The sequence below is a fragment of the Pseudophryne corroboree genome, chromosome 1 (assembly GCF_028390025.1).
Source record: "Pseudophryne corroboree isolate aPseCor3 chromosome 1, aPseCor3.hap2, whole genome shotgun sequence".
Taxonomy (NCBI): Eukaryota; Metazoa; Chordata; class Amphibia; order Anura; family Myobatrachidae; genus Pseudophryne; species Pseudophryne corroboree.
This window is the reverse complement of record NC_086444.1, coordinates 172,484,576-172,506,356: the sequence shown is the minus strand read 5'-3', so window position 1 is coordinate 172,506,356 and position 21,781 is coordinate 172,484,576. Positions and strand designations below refer to the sequence as shown.

At 47.3% G+C, this 21,781-nt stretch overlaps 1 protein-coding gene across 1 annotated transcript in view; it reads left to right on the top strand.

The window, feature by feature from the left end:
* LOC134893970 (baculoviral IAP repeat-containing protein 1e-like) overlaps window positions 1-21,781 on the top strand; it is a 206,552-nt gene that overhangs the window by 44,500 nt on the left and 140,271 nt on the right. The window lies entirely within an intron of this gene.

The following is a 21,781-nucleotide window of genomic DNA, read 5'->3' as shown; positions in this document are numbered from 1 at the left end:
TATAGTGCAGCGAATTCCATTGCGCTTTATAATTGGACTCAATGATCAAACAAAACTGAGTAATAACAGTCATAGAGGTTGGAAGGCCCTGATCGCAAGCTTACAATCTATACATTAGATAACAGTGATGTAATGGACTCATGTGACTAGATTTATAGATACTGTAAAACTAAATACAGTATGCAGGGTAATTTCTTTGTGCATGTTTATGAGGGTTTTTTTTGTACTGTATGTGTTAGTAATGGTATAGTGTCATTGTTTAAGTGTGATAGGTCACAGTCAGATTTCATAATCTGGTCATTAGGCCTGAAGCAATTATATAGCTGATATAACAGCTCTGGGGTGTGTGATTAGTGCCGCCTCCCAGGGTGCATGGCTCGAGGTGGTTGACTGGCATCATGCGACATGGTAGGGTGCATCTTCTTGCCCCAGGGGTGGGGAGTGCTGGGCAAGGGCTGGAAATTATTTTCCCATGCAGCCACAATGTGCAGCTGAGAACATCTTTGGTCCCTGCTTAATATGGTCGCAGAACATTACAAATCTTCCTGTGCAGTATGCTGTTATTGTTTTAGTTCTGGATCTGGATCTCCTTCATGTTTTGGATCTGTATCTCCTTCATGTTTTGGATCTGTATTGATTTTGCCAAAACTGCCCTTGCGGGTTTAGGTTTTGGATCTTCGTTTTATTTTATTTATTTATAAAAACCGCTAAAATCACAGAATTTGAGCCTTTTTTGTTCCTACAGTGTCATCAACCTCGATCATACGTCCCAACTGTCCCGATTTCAGCGGGACAGTCCCGCTGATTGGACACTGTCCCGCTGTCCCTCCCGCGGGTCGCAGTGTCCCGTGGGCGGGGGGCAGGTGGGAGATCCTGTGATCCCCGCTGCTCTTCTTTGCAAAGCAGCCAGTGATCACACTGAATATCAGCACAAGGAGGGGAGCCGGGGGCTGTCCAGCAGCTCATGAAGCGCTGGTCACGCCCACAAAATGACGAAAACGGGAGTCGCAACAATAGGCCACCCCCTTGCCACGAGACTCCACCCCTTTGCCTGAAGCTCCACCCTTTTTTGCCTTCTTGAATCGGGACATGCTAAAAAGGCATGTCCCAATTCAAGAGCGACAGAAGTTGGGAGGTATGACCTCAATAACATTAATTTCCACTCATTTCCAGTCAATTTTGACCACCTCACAGCTCACAATATTGTTTTCATCCAGTTATGGCCAAACGGTTGCACCGAGGTATCTGGATGACTAAGCTAAGCGAAAGCAGTGGGCGGCCCAAACATGTGGCTCATCTAGGAGTGGCACTGCAGTGGCAGACAGGATGGCAGTTATATAAACTATGCCATAAAAAATGCTCCAAAGAGCACATAATGCAAAGAAAAGAGGTGCAAGATGCAATTGTACTTGGGCCTTCCCTTCCCACCCACCCTTATGGTGTATATATTAAACAGGACATGCACAGTTTAACAATCCAATCATTTCAGCAACAGGGACTGTCACTTGTGGCTGAAATGATTGGTTTGCCCACAAAACAAGCTGGCAATGGGCAGTGCACAAACTGGCTTTAGTACTTTAGGGGTGTGGTATGGTATGCCGAAGGCCGGGCTCCCGGCGACCAGCATACCGGCGCCGGAAGCCCGACTGCCGGCATACCGACAGCGTGGCGAGCGCAAATGAGCCCCTTACGGGCTCGCTTCGCTCACCACGCTGCAGGCACGGTGGCTATTTATTCTCCCTCCAGGGGGGTCGTGGACCCCCACGAGGGAGATAGACTGTCGGTATGCCGGCTGCCGGGATTCCGGCACCGGTATACTGTGCGCCGGGATCCCGTCAGTCGGCAACCTGAAGACCACCCGTACTTTAGTACCCCATCAGTTTGTACATCCTCCTCTTCACAGACTATTATTTCGTCCCCGCTGGAATTCACCATCACAGGTCCCTGTGTACTTTTTGGAGGTAATTGCTGGTAAAGGTCTTCCTCGTGGAATTTGTAATTCATTTTGATGAACATCATCTTTTCCACATTTTGGGGAAGTAACCTCCTACGCTGATCGCTGACAAGGGCCCTGGCTGCACTAAAAACACTTTCTGTGTACACACTGGAGGGTGGGCAACTTAAGTAAAACAAAGCCAGTTTGTGCAAGGGCCTCCAAATTGCTTTTTTCCTGCCAGTATTGAAATGGACTGTCTGACATGCCTATTTGGTTGCTATTACTGAAATAATCATCAGCCATTCTTTCAATGGTGACAGCATCATATGCAGTGACAGTAGACATGTCAGTAATTATAGGCAGCTCCTTCAATCCGGACCAGATGTCAAAACTTGTTCCTGACTGATCTGCATCACCGCCAGCGGGTCTCTTTGGAAAAAAAATTTTTCTCCTTGCAGCCGCAGTTGCCGGAGAAAATGAAGGAGGAGATGTTGCCGTGTCATGTTCTACTTGAGCTGACAATTTTCTCACCAACAGCCTGATGAGGGGAATGACCTGACTCAAGCTGGCAGTGTCTGAACTAACTTTACATGTGGCAACTTCGAAGGGTTTGTGAACCTTGCACACACTGAAATTATTCTCCACTGCGCTTGACTCGAGTGCATTCCCGCTCCTTTCTCTATGTCATAGGTGGATGTGTAGGCCTGAATGGCTTTTTGCTGCTCCTCCATCCCCTGAAGCATATAAAGGGTAGAATTCCACCTCATTACTACCTCTTGCTTCAGATGATGGCAGGGCAAATTCAAGAGTTTTTGCTGGCGCTCCAGTCTTCGACATGCAGTTGCTGAATGTCGAAAATGTCCACAATTTTTTGGGGCCACCGACAGCATCTCCTACATGCCCCTGTCATTTAAAAAAAATAATCTGCACCACCAAACTAATTGTGTGAGCAAAACATGGCATGTGTTGGAATTGGCCAAGATGTAATGCTTTCACAATATTGGCCCTCATTCCGAGTTGTTCGCTCGGTAATTTTCTTCGCATCGCAGCGATTTTCCGCTAATTGCGCATGCGCAATGTTCGCACTGCGACTGCGCCAAGTAAATTTTCTAAGAAGTTTGGTATTTTACTCACGGCATTGCGAGGTTTTTTCTTCATTCTGGTGATCGTAGTGTGATTTGCAGGAAGTGGGTGTTTCTGGGCGGAAACTGGGCATTTTATGGGAGTGTGTGAAAAAACGCTACTGTTTCTGGGAAAAACGCGGGAGTGGCTGGAGAAACGGGGGAGTGTCTGGGCGAACGCTGGGTGTGTTTGTGACGTCAAACCAGGAACGACAAGCACTGAACTGATCGCACTGGAAGAGTAAGTCTCGAGCTACTCAGAAACTGCACAGAGAAATCTTTTCGCAATTTTGAAAATCTTTCGTTCGCAATTTTGATAAGCTAAGATTCACTCCCAGTAGGCGGCGGCTTAGCGTGTGCAATGCTGCTAAAAACAGCTTGCGAGCGAACAACTCGGAATGAGGGCCATTGTTCGCATTGTCAGATATCACAAATCCAGAGGAGAGTCCAAGTGGTGTAAGCCATTGTGCAATGAGTTTTTCTATGAGTTTCTCAGCGGTGTGCCTCTTACTGGAACCAGTGATACACAGCATAGTCTGCCTCTTAATGAGTTGGCATTTGTGAGATGCTGCTCCTGTTGGTATTGCGGAAGGCAATACATCTATCCAGTGGGCTGTCACAGTCATATAGGAGTCTATTTACCAAGCCTTGGATGGAGATTAAGTGCATGGAGATAAAGTATCAACCAAACAGCTCCTAACTGCCATGTCACAGACTGTGTTTGAAAGATGACATGAGCTGATTGGCTGGTACTTTATCTCCATACACTTTATCTCCATCCAAGGCTTAGTAAATAGACCCCATAGTCTTTAGTTTGCCCTGTTCCACTTGTCCACATATCCATGGTTAAGTGGACAGTGGGTACAACGACATTTCTGAGGACACTAATAACACTTTTTTGTAATGTCCTTGTACAGGCTGGTAATTGCTTGTCTAGTGAAGTGAAATCTAGATGGGATTGGGTACCGGAGACACGGTACGTCCATTAACTGTCTAAATCCCACTGCACTAATGGTGACCACTGGACGCACGTCTAACACCAGCATAGTTGTTATGGCCTCAGTAATCTGCTTTGCTACTGCATGACTGCTGTCATACTCAATCTTCCTTGCAAAGGATTGTTGAACAGTCAATTGTTTTGTTAAACTACAAGTAGTCTTCCTGGTCCCCTTCTGGGATGAAGATTGATTCTCAGCAGCAACAGCAGCAGCAGCAGCAGGCGTAGCACTCAAGGATCCTCCAGAGGAATTGGATACAGGACTACTTCCGATCCTGATTGAGGATGAAATTAACGATGAGGGTGTTGGTGGTGGGGACTGCAGGCACTTGGATCCAACAGAGAAAAGGGAGCTAGGTGTCGTAGGACTGGTTACATTCTTAGCCGAAGTTTCTGAATGTGTCAACAACTTGTGATATGTGTAACAGGGAGGAGGTTCCTAGATGATTACTGTCCTTACCTCTACTTACAATGGCTTTACATAGGCTACAGATGGCTAGACAGTAATTGTCCGGATGTGGGGAGAAATAATTCCACGCAGAAGAGGTGGATTTTTTTGTCTTTTGCCCAGACATGACTATGGGCTTTCTGCAGCGGGGTACTTTGGTTTCCACAGGGAAACATCGGGGTGTAGAGATGGATCTTGATCCATGCACCAACAGGCTAAAGGTTTTTGGACTGTCCCAGGATGGATTGGGGCCTCCTCTATAACCCCGCCTCCAGGCACTGGAGCACAGATTTGAGTTTGTGCCCTGCAGAGCAGGTCACTTAACAGAGGGGCTGCACTGGAGCAGCCCTGAAAAGCTTTTTAAAGAAGACTTCAAGGGCTGCAGCACTTACATGTCAGGGTGACATTCTGTGCTGCTGCTCCGTCACCTCCCCAGCAGCGTTGCATCCTCCCGCTGGCTCTGTTCCTTGGAACTTGCGGTAGGGACGTTCCGGCATTGGCCACACAGTCACAGTGCTCTCCTGGTTCGCGTGGTTGCTACAGAAGGGAGGAGGTAAGAGGGTCCCCCAGGCGGGACCCGCCATTAACTCGTGTTCTGATCGCAGTCTAGGAGACGGACTGCGATGCTGGCGTGGACACTGTAACTGGGCAGGGACCCCACTATATCCACCAAGTCAGAGGAGTACAGGTCGGATATATTAATGTCCACTTTTTAAAAGACTCCATAGTACCAGGTGGTGAACCCCAGCATAGGGGAGAAGGCGCTTGAACTGTAGCCCCACCCCTGGCCCAGGGTGCCATCTACTAGTGGTGTTCCCGCCCTGGAGCTGCCTCACACTCTTCCTAACTCCCCGACTGAGACGCTGGGTGCCATTTTCTAGAATAGCTGCGACTGGTCTCCGGGACTGCAGGGCAAGGTCTCCTTTGTAAACCCGCCTGTACATCAGCGCCGTGGTCTTACAAACACTTAAGTATTCTACATGTCGTTATTAAGACAGCGTTAGTTAAGTTCAAGTGTACCTGTGCCAGAATGTATTGTATGAGTATTCTGATATATACATCTGGTCTCAGACCGTGCATTGCTATATATGTGTGTATATATATATATATATATATATATATATATATATATGCACTGCACAAAAAAATAAAGGGAACACTAACACTAAAATAACACATCCTAGATCTGAATGAATGAAACATTCTTATTAAATACTGTGACAAGAACACTGGAATAGTGTTTGAGGGCAGGTATGTTTGTCCCAGGTTCTTGTCTTACATGTATTAGAAAAATGAAAACTTCTAGGAATATGTTTTGTTTTGTCAGAACCTTTTCAGTTTATTGGAAAAGCTGGATAAGGGCCCTGAAAGAGAGATAGGGCAAGTTCCAGACATTAGGCCCAGTTCGGGTCTTTGGCCTCACAGAGGGCTAATCATGGCTTTCAGCTGTGCAAGAGCCTTTTAGGGCTGCTAGCCTGATTAGTGTGTGCAGACTGCCTGAGGAGACTGGAGACTCTCTGAAGAGAGAAACACGCTTCTTTATACAAGTGAGCTATACAGTGTTTACTGGAGAACTCTTGTGTTTTTGTTTAGTGATAGTTAGGAACATCTTGTGTTTAGTTAGTGCTGGACAGGCAAGGTATTTTCTTTTGGTGTTTGTTTTATTTTCTGTTTAATAAAACTGGCTGTGGCCAGTTGCACCACAAACTGGACTTGTGTGATTCCTCAGCTGCTGCTTGCTGCCATTTACCCCAGGAAACGGTACCTTGTACACTTAGTGTTACAACTCTTTGTTCTTTACATAGTTGAATGTGCTGACAACAAAATCACACAAAAATTATCAATGGAAATCAAATGTATTAACCCATGGAGGTCTGGATTTGGAGTCACACTCAAAATGAAAGTGGAAAAACACACTACAGGCTGATCCAACTTTGATGTAATGTCCTCAAAACAAGTCAAAATGAGACTCAGTAGTGTGTGTGGCCTCCACGTGCCTGTATGACCTCCCTACAATGCCTGGGCATGCTCCTGATGAGGTGGCGGATGGTCTCCTGAGGGATTCTCTCCCAGACCTGGACTAAAGCATCCGCCAACTCCTGGACAGTCTGTGGTGCAACGTGGCGTTGGTGGATGGAGCGAGACATGATGTCCCAGATGTGCTCAATTGGATTCAGGTCTGGGGAACGGGCGGGCCAGTCCATAGCATCAATGCCTTCGTCTTGCAGGAACTGCTGACACACTCCAGCCACATGAGGTCTAGCATTGTCTTGCATTAGGAGGAACCCAGGGCCAACCGCACCAGCATATGGTCTCACAAGGGGTCTGAGGATCTCATCTCGGTACCTAATGGCAGTCAGGCTACCTCTGGCGAGCACATGGAGGGCTGTGCGGCCCCCCAAAGAAATGCCAACCCACACCATTACTGACCCACTGCCAAACCGGTCATGCTGGAGGATGTTGCAGGCAGCAGAACGTTCTCCTTGGCATCTCCAGACTCTGTCACATGTGCTCAGTGAGAACCTGCTTTCATCTGTGAAGAGCACAGGGCGCCAGTGGCGAATTTGCCAATCTTGGTGTTCTCTGGCAAATGCCAAACGTCCTGCACGGTGTTGGGCTGTAAGCACAACCCACACCTGTGGACGTCGGGCCCTCATACCACCCTCATGGAGTCTGTTTCTGATCGTTTGAGTAGACACATGCACATTTGTGGCTTGCTGGAGGTCATTTTGCAGGACTCTGGCAGTGCTCCTCCTGTTCCTCCTTGCACAAAGGCGGAGGTAGCGGTCCTGCTGCTGGGTTGTTGCCCTCCTACGGCCTCCTCCACGTCTCCTGATGTACTGGCCTGTGTCCTGGTAGCGCCTCCATGCTCTGGACACTACGCTGACAGACACAGCAAACCTTCTTGCCACAGCTCGCATTGATGTGCCATCCTGGATGAGCTGCACTACCTGAGCCACTTGTGTGGGTTGTAGACTCCGTCTCATGCTACCACTAGAGTGAAAGCACCACCAGCTTTCAAAAGTGACCAAAACATCAGCCAGAAAGCATAGGAGCTGAGAAGTGGTCTGTGGTCACCACCTGCAGAACAACTCCTTTATTGGGGGTGTCTTGCTAATTGCCTATAATTTCCACCTGTTGTCTATTCCAATTGCACAACAGCATGGGAAATTGATTGTCAATCAGTGTTACTTCCTAAGTGGACAGTTTGATTTCACAGAAGTGTGATTGACTTGGAATTACATTGTGTTGTTTAAGTGTTCCCTTTATTTTTTTGAGCAGTGTATATATACATATATACATACATACATACATACATACACACACACATACACACACATATACTAGTCCAGTGCAGTTTTATTGTCTTACTAAAATAATTATCTGCATTGTCACTGTGACTGTGTGTGCCTGTATCTGCTGTGTGGATTTCACTTCTGGTGTATCCCAGCTATATCTATCACTGTATTCTGTACCCTAAGGGACTCAAAGTATTTACCGATTGAAGTGTATTCTACTTTGTACTCAGTCACATAATACCGGATTTGTTCGCTGGTGTCGTGTACTGTGTACTCAGTCACATAATACCGGATTTAATCGCTGGTGTTTGTGTACTGTGTACGCAGTCACATACTAGGGGATTTATTTGCAGGTATTAGTACTCTGTCTGGCTGTATCGTACTAGGACACTCTGCGGTTGCATTCACTGAGAAAATGTCTAACATAAAGGGTGGGAAATCCGAGGACGCTCCTGCATCCTGCGGCGCATGCGCCAAGGATTTGCCTGAGGGGGAAGTTTTGTATGAAGGTCTGTGTACTACGTGCCATGCATCTCCCAGTCAGTCCGCTGCTCCTGTTACCAATCAGGAGCCACCTTGGGCGGCATTCTCAACTTTTTTCTTGTCCCGAAACCCAATGAATCTTTCCAGCCTACACTCAACCTCAAAACACTGAACAAGTTTGTGAGTGTCCAAGTTCCATATGGAAACTCTGCACTCAATTGTACTGGCCATGGTACACGGAGACTATATGGTATCCCTGGATATACAAGATGCATATACGTTTACCTGCATATACTTATTGCCGTATTGCATCAGCAATATCTGCGGTTTGCTATTGGCAACCTTCACTATCAATTCCAGGCTCTGTCGTTTGGACTGACCACGGCCCCTCGGATCTTCAGCAAGGTTATGGCCATGATGACGGCTCATCTCCGTCGCCAGGAAGTCAGGATCCTGCCATATCTGGACGACTTGCTGATTCTGGTAAACTCCCATGATGTCCTCCTCAGTCATCTACAACTGACGGTAAACTTCCTACAAGCCCATGGGTGGCTCATCAACTTGAAGAAGTCCTCGCTGGTCCCTGCTCGGAGCATGGTGCACCTGGGGGCACTACTGGACACACACAGTCAACGGCTGTTTCTGTCTCCAGAGAAGGCCCTGAAACTTCAGGACAGGATAAGATACTTCATCTCTTGCCCAAGAGTGTCGATACACTCGGCGATGCAAGTACTAGGCCCCATGATGTCGGCTTTCAACATGGTGGAATACACTCAATTTCATTCCCGCTCTCTACAGAGGGTTATCCTTTCCAAGTGGGATGGCCTGCCTCATTGCATCAGGTCTTACATGATCTCCTTGACACTGGAGGTTCGTCTAACACTAACCAGGTGACAACAGGACCAGCAGTTGAGCAGGGGCCGTCCCTTCTGGATCCCCAACTGGGTCTTACTGACTACGGACGCCAGTCTGAGGGGTTGGGGCGCGGTGTTGGATCAACACTATTTCCAGGGTCGGTGAACCATGGAGTAATCACTCCTCCTGATTAACATTCTGGAAATGTTCAATGCTTTGTCTCTCGCCCTGCCTCTGATACAGAACAGGCCTGTCCAAGTTTGGTCAGACAACGCCACCACGGCGGCGTACATAAACCATCAAGGCGGCACTCGAAGCCACATGGCAATGATGGAAGTATCAAAAATCCTTAGTTGGCCGTAACGCCATCTGCCAGCCATATCGGCAGTGTTCATTCCGGGAGTCCTCAACTGGGAAGCGGATTTCCTCAGTCGTCAGGACGTGCACGCCGGAGAGTGGAGTCTTCATCAGGAAGTCTTTCAACTCCTAGTGGACAAGTGGGGCCTACCAGATGTAGACCTGATGGCATGTCGACGCAATCACAAAGTTCCGGTCTTCGGATCAAGAACCAGGGATCATCAAGCAGCGTTCGTGGATGCATTGGAAATTCCATGGAACTTTCAGCTGCCCTATGTGTTCCCTCCAGTGTCACTCCTGCCCAGGGTTCTACGGAAGTTCAAACAAGAAGGAGGAATACTATTTCTAGTCGCTCCAGCATGGCCCGGACGGCATTAGTTCTCAGACCTGCAGGGTCTATCGATCGAGCGTCCTCTTCTACTTCTTCAATGCCCAGATCTCCGCGTTCAAGACCCTTGTGTCTACCCAGACCTGGCCAGTATGGCTTTGACGGCGTGGCTCTTGAAGCTTCACTCCTGAGGGCCAAAGGATTCTCCGAGGCAGTAATCCAAACTATGCTGACGGCACACAAACCGGCATCTGCGCGGATTTATTATAGGGTCTGGAATTCTTACTTCACCTGGTGTGCTGCTAAGAATTACGATGCTTACAAATTCAGTACTTCCAGACTTCTGGCTTTTCTGCAACAAGGCCTGGACTTGGGCCTTCGTCCGGCCTCCCTCAAGGTTCATATCTCTGCCTTGTCAGTATGATTTCAGAGAAAAATTGCGTCTCTTCCTGACGTTCATACTTTCACTCCGTGTATTTTACGGATTCAGCCTCCCTATGTCCCTCCTGTGGCTCCATGGGATCTGTCTGTTGTTCAGAATGCCCTGCAAGAGTCTCTGTTTGAATCTCTTGAGTCAGTGGACCTTAAATGGCTCACGGTCAAGGTCCTGTTCCTACTGGCTATTGACTCTGCTAGGAGGATGTCCAATCTAGGCGCTCTGTCAAGTCGTCCACCCTTTCTGATATTTCACCATCACCAGGCAGTTTCTTAGAACTCATCCTGGTTGTATGCCTAAGGTGCTGTCATCTTTTCACCTTAACCAAGAGATTGTGGTTCCGGCTTTCATCTCTACTGTTTTGTCCTCTAAAGAGCGGTCTTTGGATGTGGTACGGGCTCTCCGTATTTACGTGGAGAGGACTGCCTCTATTAGGAGGTCAGATACCCTTTTTGTACTTCTTGGTTTTCACAAACGTGGCTGGCCTGCGAACAAGCAAAAATTGGCCAGATGGATTAGAATGGATATTGCACAAGCGTATGCACAGGCTGGTCTTCCAGCTCCTGCTGCTATTAAAGCCCATTCTACAGTACTTTGTCTGTTGGACCTTCTTGGGCGGCCCGTCGAGGCACGTCCGCTGAACAATTGTGCAAGGCGGCTACGTGGTCCTCAGTGAACACGTTCATTAGGTTCTAAGCCTTTGATACTTACGCCTCCCAGGATGCTTCCTTTGGACGCCGAGTTCTCATACCCGCTATGGTGCGTCCCCTCCCATGAGGAACTGCTTTAGGACATCCCCGATGTTTCCCTGTGGAAACCAATGTACCCAGCTGCAGAAAAGGGGATTTATAGTACACTTACCATTGTTAAATCTCTTTCTGCGAGGTACATTGGTTCCGCAGGGCACCCGCCCTGACGCACCTAGCTTCTATGGGTTTGTATGGCATTAGCCGCTAGTCCCTTCTCCTGTTGTGAGAATGTGGTTCTATGTGACTAATGTCTACCTTCTTTTTTACCTGCTACTGCATTGGACTAGTTAACGAAACTGAGCTCCAGTGCCTGATGCAGGGTTATAGAGGAGGCCCCAATGCATCCTGAGACAATCTAAAAGCTTTAGCCTGTTTGGTGCCTCTGGATCAAGATCCATGTCTACACCCCAATGTTTCCCTGTGGAACCAATGTACCTCGCAGAAAGACATTTAACAATGGTAAGTCTACCATAAATCTCCTTTTTTCATACCATGGGCAACAACTGTCTCCACTGGAGCCTTATTTAAATAAACCACACCCCCATCATCAAAATCCTCATCGTCAACATTCTCTTTAGCGCCAGATACACAAATAACTTCCTCAACCTGAAGTACTTCTACAGTGACATTCTCAAGCTCAATGTTAGCATGTTGACTGGTGCTGCTCCTCCCAACACTTGCAGATGGTGTGCAAATGGCGGGAGGAGCCTCAACGTCCCGTAAAATATTGGAAAGGTCAGGCTTATACATCGCAACCGGGGACACACTTGGACTCTCCTTGGGGATAGGTGATATTTCTGAACCTTAACAAGTTTTATTTTTTAACTGATCTACAAGGAAGAGGGCTTACATCCTCATAATGAGAGATAGAACCGCCAGTTATAAACACAGGCTAAGTCCTTAGCCTTTCTTTGTCACTTTGTATAGTCAATGGCCTATTGGCAGTTTTACGTTTCTCGTCAGCTGATTTTACTGTTTTTTTTTACATTTATCGCCATAAAATTTTGCTTCTTTGATTTTACATGCCCTCTACACCATTGGGCATCGGCCTTAGCAGATGGAGGTAACGGACTTGCATTGTCAATGTCATGACTAGTGGCAGCAGCTTCAGCACTAGTAGTAGGAAGAGGTTCCTGATCTTTCAATTGTTTGTCCTTCATTTCTATCAACACAAAGTGGGGTACAGCAACAGTGTATATAATTGCACACTGCGGTTGACCTTCACCGACAGCGTCGCACAAATGAGTCAGAAACATGTAGTGGTATTTTTTATATCACACTCCGGCGGTTACAGTGTCACACAAATGAGTCAGAAATATATATAATTACACAGTGCAGTTGACCTTCACCGACAGCGTTGCACAAATGAGTCAGAAATATGTAGTAGTATTTTCTCTTACGTCCTAGAGGATGCTGGGGACTTCAAAAGGACCATGGGGTATAGACGGGATCCGTAGACTTTGAATGGGTGTGAACTGGCTCCTCCCTCTGTTCCCCTCCAGACCTCAGTTAGATTCTGTGCCCAGAGAGACTGGACACACACTAGGGGAGCTCTCCTGAGTTTCTCTGAAAAGACTTTCTGTTAGCTTTTTTTATTTTCAGGGAGACCTGCTGGCTACAGGCTCCCTGCTTCGTGGGAGTGAGGGGAGAGAAGTCAGACCTACTTCTTCTGAGTTAAAGGCTCTGCTTCTTAGGCTACTGGACACCATTAGCTCCAGAGGGTTCGATCACTTGGTGCGCCTAGCTGCTTGTTCCCGAAGCCGCGCCGTCAACCCCCTCACCAGAGCCGGCCCTAACCAATATGATGCCCTAGGCAAGATTTTGGCTGGTGCCCCCTAACACCACCACTGGTTCCGCCTCTGACCTTGCACCTCTTTTCTAGCACCATCACCCCTCACCCATAGCAGTCCTTATTTTGGTGTTTGTGCCCCCTATATTTTAAATAGGAACAGTTTGCGCATTTGGCACACAGCCCAAAAAAGGGTGTGTTTTTGCTGGCAAGGGGCATGGCCACACAATAGTAACCCAAATTCCAATTACGCCACACAGTACTGCAACTTTATTCACATTTGATCATGCGATAGTGTCCATAATTCATATTACATCCCACAGTAGTATCACTTTACCTTATAAACGTTACTCCTCACAGTAGAGCCCCTTATTCACATTACATCACACTGAATTGCTCCTTATTCACATTACATCACACCCTATTGCTCTTTATTCACACTAGATGACACAGTAGTGCCCTTTCTATACACAACGCCACATAGTTGAGCACCTTATACACATAATGCCACACATTAGTATGCATTTATACACAATTCCACACAGTAATGCCCCTTACACATATGAGACACATTATTAATGTCCTTATAAACATAATGCGCCTTACACATTATGACAACCTTTATTAATGCTCTTTTACAAATAATGTCCCTTACACATATGCCACACATTATTAATGCCTTTATACACATAATGACAAACATAGTGCCCCCTACACATTTGCTGCACATTATTAGTGCCCCTATACACATAATGACACACATACAGTAGTACCCTGTTAAACATATACCGCACATTATTAATGCCCTTATACACATAATGACACACATAATACCCCTTTACACATATGTTGCACATTATTAATGCATTTTTACATGACACACATAATGCTCCTTACACATATTCCGAACACTACTGCACAACCAACCCACTCACATGCACACAGCACTCACACTGCCACTAACACTGTGACCTCTGCCTCTGCTTGGATACAGATGTGTCCTCATGAATCTTGCCTCAATGCTAACGTCAGGCACCTTTTTTTAATGAAAATGCATCTTCTTTGCATTGCTATATGGCTAGGATGCACAAGAAGCTTCTGCTGATTAAACTAATATGCAGCATGCCTATATTCTGTGTGAGACTGCGGCTGTATCTGTATATGAAATTCTACACACAGAATATAGGCATGCCGCATATCATTTTAATCAGCAGAAGCTGCTGATGCCCCTAAGCATACCAAATGCCTTAGGGAATTGCCTAGTTTGCCTATGCCTATGGCCGGCTCTGCCCCTCACAGAAGCCTGAAGAAAGAAGCCGGGTGAGTATACAGAAGAAAGAAGACTTCAGTGACGGCAGAAGACTTCGGTAACGAGCTACAGCGCAGCGGTCGCGCTGCGCCCCATGCTCCCACACATACTTCCAACAGCACTCACAGGGTGCAGGGCGCAGGGGGGACGCCCTGGGCAGCATGTTACTGAGGCTATAAAACTGGCAGAAAGACATATTATAAGTGCCTAGGCACTCAATATAAGCCCCCGCCAGTATAAATACTTGAAATTGAGCGGGACTACAGCGCGCCGGGAGGGGGCGTGGCTTAGCCCTCACAGCTTACCAGCGCTATTTTCTCTCTTCGCAGACATTGCAGAGACGCTGGCCCGGACCTCCACTCTCCTTATCAAGTACAGGGAGCAAAACGGGGGGTAGCACAGTAATTTGGTGCTATTTAACCAGCGCAGACATCATATATTATTTTTCAGTATTATAAGGGGTAAGGGGGTGTAAGCTGGTATACTCCCTCTGTGTTTTCTCTAACAGGCTTCCCTGTGGGTCTGTCCCCTATAGCCAGTGTGAGTGTGTGTGTGCCGGTACGGTGTGTCGACATGTCTGAGGCTGAGTGCTCCTCCCCGGAGGAAGTTACTGGGGGCGCAGAGAAGGATTTGGGAAGTGACTGTCGGCACCGCCGACTGATGATTTGGTGAATATGTTGAGTACATTGAATGCAAATGTGGCGTTATTGGGGGTCATTCCGAGTTGTTCGCTCATTGCCGATTTTCGCAACGGAGCGATTAAGGCGAAAATGCCCATGCGCATGGTAGATTTACTAACGTCCGACCGAAGAATTTCCATCGTTGAAGTGATCAGAGTGTGATTGACAGGAAGTGGGTGTTTCTTGGCGGAAACTGACCGTTTTCTGGGAGTGTGAGGAAAAACGCAGGCGTGCCAGGATAAATGCGGGAGTGTCTGGAGAAACGGGGGAGTGGCTGGCCGAACGCAGGGCGTGTTTGTGACGTCAAACCAGGAACGAAACGGGCTGAGCTGATCGTAGTGTAGGAGTAAGTCTCGAGCTACTCAGAAACTGCTAAGAATTTTCTATTCGCAATGCTGCTAATCTTTCGTTCGCAATTCTGCTAAGCTAAGATACACTCCCAGAGGGCGGCGGCCTAGCGTGTGCAATGCTGCTCAAATCTGCTAGCGAGCGAACAACTCGGAATGACCCCCATTGTCTAAAAGGCTGGATAAATCTGATTCTCAGACACAAACGTGGAGAAAATCCATGGAGGACGCCTTATCCCAGGTACAGGTCCCCTCAGGGTCACAAAAGCGTTTATTTACCCAAATAGCTGTTATGGATACCGACACGGACTCTGACTCCAGTGTCGACTATAGTGAGGCCAGTTTACATCCAAAATTGGTTAGGAGTATTCAGTACATGATTGTGGCTATTAAAGATGTTTTACATATTTCTGAAGTACCTGCTGTTCCTGATACAAGAGTTTGTATAAGGGAAAGAAACCTGAGGTGACGTTTCCCCCCTCTCATGAACTGAACGCTCTTTGTGAAAAAGCTTGGGAATCGCCTGATAAAAGGTGGCAGATTCCCAAGAGAATTTTTATGGCATATCCTTTCCGCTCTGACGACAGGGAAAAGTGGGAGTCATCTCCCAATGTGGACAAGGCTCTGTCCCGGCTGTCCAAGAAGGTGGCGCTTCCGTCTCCCGACACTGCTGCCCTCAAGGATCCTGTGGATCGTAAGCAGGAAACGACATTAAAGGCCATTTATGTCACTACGGGTGCACTCCTCAGACCTGCCGTGGCGTTGGCTTGGGTGAGTAGATCTATTGCTAAGTGGGCTGATAATTTGGCATCTGACATGGATACCCTGGACAGGGATAACATTCTTTTGACTCTCGGTTATATCAGGGATGCTGCAGCTTACCTAAAGGATGCGGCGAGGGATATTGGCCTCTTGGGATCAAGGGCCAATGCCATGGCAGTCTCGGCCAGGAGAGTGCTGTGGATTCATCAATGGAATGCTGATGCCGACTCCAAGAAAGCTATAGAAGCTCTCCCTTATAAAGGTAGTGTCTTGTTTGGTGACGGCCTCGCTGACCTGGTGTCTACCGCTACAGCGGGTAAGTCATCTTTTCTTCCTTATGTTACAGCACAACAGGAAAAGGCACCCCATTATCAGATGCAGTCCTTTCGGCCTAACAAATACAAAAAAGGAAGAGGCTTGTCCTTCCTTGCTTCAAAAGGCAGAGGAAGGGGGAAAAAGGTCGCCTGCTGTGTCAGGCTCCCAGGACCAAAAGTCCTCCCTGGCCTCTGCCAAGTCCACCGCATGACGCTGGGGCTCCCCTACGGGAGTCCGTGCCGGTGGGGGTGCATCTCCGACTCTTCAGTCAGGTCTGGTTTCACTCGGGCCTGGATCCTTGGGTGTTAAACATAGTGTCCCAAGGGTACAAACTGGAGTTTCAGGAGGTGCCCCCCCACCGATTTTTAAAGTCAGCCGTGCCAGTTTCTATCCCAGAAAGGGAGGTAGTGAATGCTGCGATACAAAAGCTGTGTTTCCAGAGTGTCATTGTCCTAGTACCCCCGTCCCAACGGGGTGAAGGGTTTTATTCGAGCCTCTTTGTTGTGCCAAAGCCGGACGGCTCGGTCAGACCGATCCTGAATTTAAAATCCCTCAATCTGTATTTCAAAACTTTCAAGTTCAAGATGGAATCTCTTCGAGCAGTGATCTCCAGTCTAGAAGGGGGGGATTTTATGGCGTCAGTCGACATAAAAGATGCCTACTTGCACGTCCCGATATATCCTCCACATCAAGCTTTCCTGAGATTTGCAGTGCAGGATTATCATCACCAATTTCAGACGTTGCCGTTTGGGCTTTCCACAGCCCCGAGGGTCTTCACCAAAGTGATGGCGGAAATGATGGTACTCCTACGCAAGCAGGGTGTCACAATTATCCCATACTTGGACGATCTCCTGATAAAGGCGAAATCGAAGGAGCTGCTGCTAAGAAATGTGGAACTCTCCCTGATGGTTCTGAAACATCATGGTTGGATTCTAAATTTGCCAAAGTCTCAGTTGATTCCGATAACTCGGCTGCCTTTCTTGGGCATGATCTTGGACACGGAACTGCAGAGAGTGTTTCTTCCGGCGGAAAAAGCTCTGGAAATCCAATGCATGGTCAAGGAGATTCTGAAACCGGCAAGAGTGTCGATTCATCAGTGCACTTGAGTGCTAGGGAAGATGGTTGCTGCTTACGAAGCAATTTTGTTTGGCAGGTTTCATTCCCGGGTGTTTCAGTGGGACCTGCTGGACAAATGGTCCGGGTCTCACCTGCACATGCACCGGAAAATAAGTGTATCTTCCAGGACCAGAATTTTTCTCCTGTGGTGGCTGCAAAGTTCTCACCTTCTAGAGGGACGCAGGTTCGGGATCCAGGATTGGGTCCTGCTGACCACGGATGCAAGTCTCCGAGGCTGGGAAGCAGTCACACAAGGAAGAAGTTTCCAGGGAAAATGGTCAAGCCAGGAAACTTGTCTCCACATAAACTTTCTGGAGTTAAGAGCCATTTACAACGGCCTTCTGCAAGTGGAACACCTTCTTCGAGGTCTACCTGTCCTGATTCAGTCGGACAATGTAACAGCGGTGGCGTACGTAAATCGCCAGGGCGGATCAAAAGAGCAGAGCAGCGATGGCGGAGGCCACAAGAGTTCTCCGCTGGGCGGAAAAACACGTGAGCGCTCTGTCAGCAGTCTTCCTTCCGGGAGTGGACAACTGGGAAGCAGACTTCCTCAGCAGACACGATCTCCATCCAGGAGAGTGGGCTCTTCATCAAGAGGTATTTGCAGAAGTGACAAGGCGTTGGGGAATTCCTCAAATAGACATGATGGCGTCTCGCCTCAACAAGAAGCTTCCGAGGTATTGTTCCAGGTCAAGGGACCCCCAAGCCAGTGCAGTGGACGCCCTGGTGACTCCGTGGGTGTTTCAGTCGGCATATGTGTTCCCTCCACTTCCTCTCATTCTAAAAGTGTTGAGGATCATAAGACGAACAATGGTTCCGGCAGTACTCGTCGTTCCAGATTGGCCACGGAGGGCCTGGTATCCGGATCTTCAGGAATTGCTCATAGAAGATCCTTGGCCGCTTCTTCTCAGAGAGGACCTGTTACTGCAGGGGCCATGCGTATTTCGAGACTTAACGAGGCTGCGTTTGACGGCGTGGAGGTTGAACGCCAAATCCTAGCTCGAAAGGGTATCCCCAGGGAAGTCATCCCCACTCTCCTTAAGGCTAGAAAGGAGGTCACGGCGAAGCATTATCACCGTATTTGGAGAAAATATGTGTCGTGGTGTGAAGCCAAAAAAGCTCCTACGGAGGAGTTTCAGCTGGGTCGTTTCCTTCATTTTTTGCAGGCAGGCGTGGATGCAGGCCTGAAATTAGGTTCCATCAAAGTGCAGATTTCGGCTTTATCTATTTTCTTTCAAAAAGAATTGGCTGCCCTTCCTGAAGTTCAGACTTTCATGAAGGGAGTGCTGCATATCCATCCTCCGTTTGTGCTACCCGTGGCATCGTGGGATCTTGACGTGGTGTTACAATTTCTTATGTCTCACTGGTTTGAACCTTTGCGGAAGGTTGAGTTGAAATATCTCACTTGGAAAGTGGTCATGCTTTTGGCCTTAGCGTCCGCCAGACGGGTGTCGGAATTGGCGGCTTTGTCTCACAAGAGCCCATATTTGATTTTCCATGTGGATAGAGCGGAATTGAGGACTCATAACCAAAGACAGAAATGCACCCACACCAATTTGCGCTATATGTGAGGCACCAAGAAACAGAGTAACCCCTTGGGTGTTTATCCTAACCCAAAAACAATACAAATATAGAAAAAATGGGGTAACCCCTTCTCTGCGCCTCCTAATAAAATTAATACCATATATTTCTACTTAACTTATGGATGGGTGGAGCTCTCTCAATCTGCTAACTTCTTCTTAATTAATGAGAGATGTGGTGTCCAGATAGATAAATATGTAAAAATAGAAAAGAGCAATCTAGTGTAGCATAATTTACAAGCGATATCAGTCATATAACTTTATCAACCTGTGATTCACTCATAACAGATAAGCATGCATTTCTTAAAAACAGTTTTTTTAATAATAAAAATTCGTCATAAAATATCCAGGCAAGGAAATGTTGATTAAACCACAGATGTTACATCCATACGAACATTTATGAGGGTGGCTTCCTACCAGATTTACGGAGTATAAGGTGCACATAAATGAAACCAATAGATGTTCCAAAAAATCCCCGGGGAAGATTTCAGCTCCAAGAATGGATCACCCGTCTTCTCCTCGTTTGGTCAGGTCGCCGTTCTGTCCCTCTCATCAGAATTGAGGACTCGTCAACAATTTCTGCCGAAGGTGGTGTCTTTGTTTCACATAAATCAACCTATTGTGGTGCCTGTGGCTACGGATGCCGTGACGGTGCCAAAATCTCTCGATGTCATGAGAGCTTTGAAAATTTATGTCGCCAGAACGGCTCTTGTTAGGAAAACGGAGGCTCTGTTTGTCCTGTACGCTTCCAACAAGATTGGAAATCCTGCTTCCAAGCAAACTTTTGTACGCTGGATTTGTATTACGATTCAGCACGCTCATTCTACGGCCAGATTGCCGTTGCCGAAGTCAGTGAAGGCCCGTTCTACCAGGAAGGTGGGCTAATCTTGGGCGGCTGTCCGAGGGGTCTCGGCACTTCAACTTTGCCGAGCAGCTACGTGGTCGGCTTCAAACACTTTTGCTAAGTTCTATAAGTTTGATACCCTGGCTGATGAGGTCCTTATGTTTGCTCAATCGGTGCTGCAGAGTCGTCCACACTCTCCCGTCCGGTCTGGAGCTTTGGTATAGACCCCATGGTCCTTTTGGAGTCTCCAGCATCCTCTAGGACGTAAGAGAAAATAGGATTTTAATATCTACCGGTAAATCCTTTTCTCCTAGTCCGTAGAGGATGCTGGGCGCCCATCCCAGTGCGGACTGTTACTTGCAGTTGTATTGGTTGTTGTTTTCGGTTACACGAAGGTTGAGTATCGGTTATGTTCAGCTTGTTGCTGTTTTTCGTTCATACTGTATCTGGTATTCCTGCTAATCCAGTTGTACGGTGTGTTTGTGGTGTGAGCTGGTATGTATCTCACCCTTACTGTAACAAAAATCCTTTTCCTCGAAATGTCCGTCTCCCTGGGCACAGTTTCTATAACTGAGGTCTGGAGGAGGAGCATAGAGGGAGGAGCCAGTTCACACCCATTCAAAGTCTTATAGTGGGCCCATGTCTCCTGCGGATCCCGTCTATACCCCATGGTCCTTTTGGAGTCCCCAGCATCCTCTACGGACTAGGAGAAAAGGATTTACCGGTAGGTATTAAAATTAGAGATGAGCGCCTGAAATTTTTCGGGTTTTGTGTTTTGGTTTTGGGTTCGGTTCCGCGGCCGTGTTTTGGGTTCGAACGCGTTTTGGCAAAACCTCACCGAATTATTTTTGTCGGATTCGGGTGTGTTTTGGATTCGGGTGTTTTTTTCCAAAAACACTAAAAAACAGCTTAAATCATAGAATTTGGGGGTCATTTTGATCCCAAAGTATTATTAACCTCAAAAACCATAATTTACACTCATTTTCAGTCTATTCTGAATACCTCACACCTCACAATATTATTTTTAGTCCTAAAATTTGCACCGAGGTCGCTGTGTGAGTAAGATAAGCGACCCTAGTGGCCGACACAAACACCGGGCCCATCTAGGAGTGGCACTGCAGTGTCACGCAGGATGGCCCTTCCAAAAAACCCTCCCCAAACAGCACATGACGCAAAGAAAAAAAGAGGCGCAATGAGGTAGCTGACTGTGTGAGTAAGATAAGCGACCCTAGTGGCCGACACAAACACCGGGCCCATCTAGGAGTGGCACTGCAGTGTCACGCAGGATGGCCCTTCCAAAAAACCCTCCCCAAACAGCACATGACGCAAAGAAAAAAAGAGGCGCAATGAGGTAGCTGACTGTGTGAGTAAGATTAGCGACCCTAGTGGCCGACACAAACACCGGGCCCATCTAGGAGTGGCACTGCAGTGTCACGCAGGATGTCCCTTCCAAAAAAACCCTCCCCAATCATGTATAAAGAAAGAAAAAAAACCACGGTTAGGTGGTATATACAATTATGGACGGGCTGCCGAGTGCCGACACAGAGGTAGCCACAGCCGTGAACTACCGCACTGTACTGTGTCTGCTGCTAATATATAGACTGGTTGATAAAGAGATAGTATACTCGTAACTAGTATGTATGTATAAAGAAAGAAAAAAAAACCACGGTTAGGTGGTATATACAATTATGGACGGGCTGCCGAGTGCCGACACAGAGGTAGCCACAGCCGTGAACTACCGCACTGTACTGTGTCTGCTGCTAATATATAGACTGGTTGATAAAGAGATAGTATACTCGTAACTAGTATGTATGTATAAAGAAAGAAAAAAAAACCACGGTTAGGTCACTGGTATATACAATTATGGACGGGCTGCCGAGTGCCGACACAGAGGTAGCCACAGCCGTGAACTACCGCACTGTACACTGGTTGATAAAGAGATAGTAGTATACTCGTAACAACTAGTATGACGACGGTATAAAGAATGAAAAAAAAACCACGGTTAGGTGGTATATAATACAATTATGGTT